The sequence below is a fragment of the Grammomys surdaster genome, unplaced genomic scaffold (genome assembly GCF_004785775.1).
Source record: "Grammomys surdaster isolate TR1022 unplaced genomic scaffold, NIH_TR_1.0 345, whole genome shotgun sequence".
NCBI lineage: Eukaryota > Metazoa > Chordata > Mammalia > Rodentia > Muridae > Grammomys > Grammomys surdaster.
Window position 1 is genome coordinate 1,922,740 of NW_021604764.1, and position 5,321 is coordinate 1,928,060.

The window sequence follows — 5,321 nt, forward strand, 5'->3', positions numbered from 1 at the left end:
AAAAATTCAGGTGGACCAGTGCTCGGTTATTGCTTTTGTCAATCCAGCTACTCTGACGTCCATCACCCATTAAAGATGGGTTTGGAAAGGGAAAACATAGCATTGTGCCAGGAACCAAGAGCCTCCGGAAACGCTCAAGGGAATTAGTTACAAATGCAGTTTGAATACCCTGATATGAAAGGCAGATGGTCTGGGTACCAGTTCCGAGAAGCAGGCGGCCTCAGCTAAGTGATCACTTCAATGTTCCGAACAGAGGACCTCGAGTCCACAAACAGAGACTTCTAAGAGGAAAGACGCGAGAGTGGGACTTTGGATCCGCCGTTTACAAACAACCATTTCAGTCATTTGTGGGAACCGTTTAATAGACTTTTATGAGAAACACACAGGCTTCCAGTTTATAATTTAGACCTTAGAGATGCGCCGATCTCGAGGGCTCCAAGTGGCTTAGAAGTTCTTCAAGCGCCCCCAACTGGTAGAAGAAGGAACCTGATCTGCTTTGATAAGTGCAGTCTAAAAAACGTAGCTTCCTTGGGTTTCTGAAACTCAGGCAAGGCTACCTACCTCTATAAAATAATATCACCCTCTGCCAATGCTCAAGATACGATACCCAGTGAGGAGTAAAGTAGAAGAAAGAAGAAAAATTTGAATTTTATGTTTTGAATATTTGAAGCACGGGAGCCAGGGACACAGTCTGGGGTCCCTACTCTCACCATCCTTGAAAGTAAGACTGCCTTACTTCTTCAGGCGAGTCATGCTGTTCTGTGAGCATCGAGACCAGAACAATCCACAATGCTTTGTAGTTGTAGTGTCTTTCCGTGTACAAAGCACATTCTGTGTATGGAGTCATTTGTTCCATACGAGCCTGGCCATTGCTCTTAAGAGCTAATTGTGAAACTGATAGAGATTTGAGTTTAGTTGTAACTCCTCTACCCTACCTCCAAATCAAGGAATATCTTCCTTGGCCAGTGATCTCCCAGAATAGCTAATTGAAATTCTAAAGTGGTTTGAAATTTTAATTTTGTTTCTTTTGTTTTTATACTTCATATCCAGAAACAAAACAAACAAACAAACAAAACCTCTGTAGATAAGTACTTTTCTATGAAAAAAGAAATCCCATCACTACTTCCCATATAGGAGAACTTAGTATGTACTAACCCTGGTACATAGTAACTGTCAGGATGTTGGTCCAGGCAGCCTTGAGAGAACTGAGCTTGTTGGGTTCAAGAAACAGAAAAAGGAACTAAAAGCTACTTATTAGCCCCACTCTTAATCTTTAATGCAAAGAGATGTCTTTAGAGTAATGGAATCCTTCTTTGCATCCTCTTGTCCGGAGCTTAGGGGCCCAGAACCTGTGGCTTTAGCCCAGAAGAAAGCTCTGTCCTTAAAGAGACAAGAAGTCTGCTGTTCTCCTTCCCTTTTCCTTCAGTCTAGGAGAAGCCAACCATCATGCTGGGAGGATATTCAAACAGGCTCCTAGAGAGACTCTGTGGACAGAAACCAAGGTGGCAGCATCAACTTGTTAGTTAACTAATCAAGTCAGTTCAAAGGGAGATCAGCTCACCCCTGGCCTTCAGGTCTTTCATCTGAGGTCTCAAGCATCAAAGAGTGAAGATAAGCCTCTCCATTGCGCTCTGATCTAGGGGAGGTTACCTGTGAACTGATTAGAAGCTTACATTTTTACTTCAAGGTAACACATTTGGGGACTATTTGTAAGATAGGAAAAAAGAAAAGAAGAGAAAAACCACAAATACAAAAACAAACTAAAGCAAGCAAGCAAACAAACAACCCCAAATTTATTTGCCATTTGTTGTTGTGGAGGTCTATACAACCTTTGGTTCTTAGTTTTCCTGGTTTCTGCGTTATAAATAATGATGATAATTTCAATTACAGTACTAACCCACTTGCCTGTTGGTATAGGAAATGTGGATCAGAGAGATCTCCCATACAAACCGGCATTTCCCACGGCATTTGTCGGTGTGGCCTATTAACTCAAGTAAATCTACAACTAAAGCAACCTCTGTACAAAGCTTTGACAGGCAAACATATGAAACAACAACAGCAAAAACCAACGCAGAGTGTCCTGAGATTTTACACAACTCCTTAAGTACGACGGAGGAGAAGAAAGGGGGTATCAGGCAATCTCATAATGCATGGCTGTGAGCCCATAGCAAAGATACCCCAAAAGCCGGAAAGTCAGAGAGGCCCAAGGGACTCTGCTCCCACAAAAGTTCTATTTTCTGAAGATAAGTTTTAGGAGTCTGCTTCTCATTTCTTCTCTGTGTTTGCATTTAAAAACTGTAGCCCAGTAATGTTAAATCCATGTTAAATGCCATAATAAGCCAAGGAACCATTTGTGTTCCAGAGATAACACACAGTGGGTAGCTTGTGTGGTATACAGCCATTGAGATAGCAAGCACCTGGGTCTTTGTGTCTGCTGCTTCAGGTCCCCAGGGAGTACAAGAGGGTCTTGGGGCCACTTGCCTCAACATCATTGTCCTGTCCGGAAGGTCTTCATACCATCCAGATCAGAGGACAAGTCCGAGACATGTTGTTAAACACTAATGAAAAACACATTGTCCAGGATGGAGTTTTCATTTTAAGAGACAAAGTGGGGGAGGGTTCCTGACAGTCCAGACTAGATGGTGTGAAACATGGCCACTTCAGGTTGTGGTCTCCTGTGGCCAAAGGGATGGATGGCTATTTGAAGTGAAGATTGGGTAATGACATCAGATCTCACTCAGATTGGTTTTTCTTTTTTCATTAGTCACAATATTCCAGATACGCTGCAATGACTTTGATGGGTAATTTAATTAAACTTCTATTTTTTTAAATTCAAATAATCTCTGAATTTTCTTCTTTGAATCTTTGCGTCTAGCAGAGTGGTAGAAATAATGTTCTTAATTTTTAACAGATTTCTTCACAGAAACTTTGCTTTCTCGAAATATTTGACAAGGACACATGTATTTATTTTTTTACAACTATGAACCTGGACCTTTAGAAAGACAGAAATTGTACAAAGCAGGTATTAATGAAATGACCTTTTGGAGGGTGGGACGGTAACTGAGGAGCACACACTGACCTAGCATCCATGAGGCTGTGCATTCAGCCTCAGCATCCAACCCCAACGGAACCAAAAGAGCAGCAGCCGCCACCAACACAGCTGGAGCAGCAATAAAACAACAAAACCAAGGACTCACCAGCTTAAATGATGGCATGTCTTCCACAATGCCATGATAAGCCCTCTATCTTGGGGGGCGGGGGGGAGATCAGTGGCTAGTTAACCCAGGAAGAAAAAAGTAAAAGTTAAAGAAGAATGAACATTTCCCAGATTAGGCGTTTTTCTAGCCAGGCTGGAGTCTTCCTGGATTAGGAACAGAGATAAAAGTTGATCTTGGAGTTAATGATACAATTCTCATCCCTGTTCACATTCTTTCAATGTGCTAGGCTTGTTCTTTATGGTTCCTGCACATGGGGTGGGGGTGGGATGGGGGGCAGAACGGGGTGGGGGTGAGGATGGGGGTGGGGGGTAGGGTGGGGTGGACAAAAGTGGTAGTGTCTCTGGAGAGAAGTCACACAATTTCTGAAATGGCCAGTAATTGATTGAGCTAAAATATCCCTGTGGCTGCAGTGGATGAGGAACCCATAACTTGTGACAAATGACTAGAGCCACATATCATATGACCAGCAGAAGCTAGAAGGTGAGCAAAGCTAAATAAGACCCAGTGAGTGGGAGATACTCTGCCACCCTAATAGAGTCCAGGGATGGGGGTCCAGAGGACAATGAGTCCACTCAGGGCTCCTTTAGTCTCCAGACTCACATGGGTCTGGTCATAAATACATGGCATAGGGTTTTCTATGCTGGTTGTTAAATATCAGTGTTTTAAATATTGTTTATGCAATGATCACATCTTTCTGAACGTCCTTTTACAGGGAACGTCAGAACTCTCAAGGACACATGGAACTTCTAGAATTGTGCCTACTTATATAAAGAGACTGCTATGTATTTGGAGCCATATTAAACCTACCTGTTTGGAACAAATTTAAGTTGCCCTTTTTATTTCCAAGCAATTGGGGGTGGGGGGGGGGTATCTGTGAAAGGAGACCAGATCAATTTAATTGTCACAAAAGACATCCTATGTGAAATTCAAAAAACATTTGCAACTTTGTGAACCAAATCCATCTGGACAGGTGATGGAGAAGATCCTAAGCCATCAACACACAAAAGTCTACTTCAGTGGGGATTCGCGGGTGTTTTTCTCATCGCTACATTTCCAGTGCTCTGGATAAATGACTGTCAGACACTAAGTACTCAATAACTATTGGCCAAAGAAGGTATTGGCTGCTAAGTTCAGGCAAACCTCTCAGAAGAGTCTCCAATATAAGTTCAACAGAAGCAAAATGTCTTGTAACAATGTCCTGGGGTCTAGACCCAGAGCTGAACAGACAGGCCACTGTCTCTTTGGCTCTGTGTCTCTTGCTCTTGATCTCACCCTTGCTGAAGCCGTCACTTTAAAATATGTAAAGGAATTTTAAATTACTAAAGTTTTAAAAATTCAGATAAAAGTTTTTAAAAAGTAGTTAGAACTGATTCCCAGTGTTAGAAGTCGCAGCAGTGGGTGTTGGTGGAATGACTCTTCTGACTGAGAGTGTGTGAGGAGTTTCCAGTGGATTCCGCCTGCTCTGAAGTGTCTGGGTGTTGAATATGCAAATTGTTATGACTTGATAAGTTATGTGCTCAGGACTTGCCAGTTGTGTATATTTATGTTCCACATCTGTGCATCAAGTGAAAGGGTGTGCTGATTTGCAATTATGTTTATACACTTACGTATTATTGAAAAATTTTTTAAAAATCACATTGCAAATACTGCAGGGGTTTTATATTGTTTTCTGAACCTATCCATAATATGTAAATTGTGGCTAATTTGTATTCTAGATAGCACTTGTTATTAGTTTTCTAACGTTAATGACACTAATAAGTAGAATTAAGTCTTTATTTTTGTCTCTAACTTTTTCTGTTAAAAACTAACACAGAGAAATTTTAGTAATAAAAGCTAGTAGGTAACTGTGTATCACCCATTCTGCTTCCCAGCTGCTCAGCATTGGGTCACATTTGCTTTCCTGTGTTCTCTCTGTCTCTGTTCCTCTTGTCCCTTGCTCTCTGTCCTATTTACATGTCTGAACTATTTTAAAACTAAAGTTTTAGGGACCTTGGATGGAGTGATCTCAGTAGTGCAACACAAGCTGTATGGATCCCTGGGTTTGATTCCCAGCAAAACACACACACACACACACACACACACACACACACACACACACACACA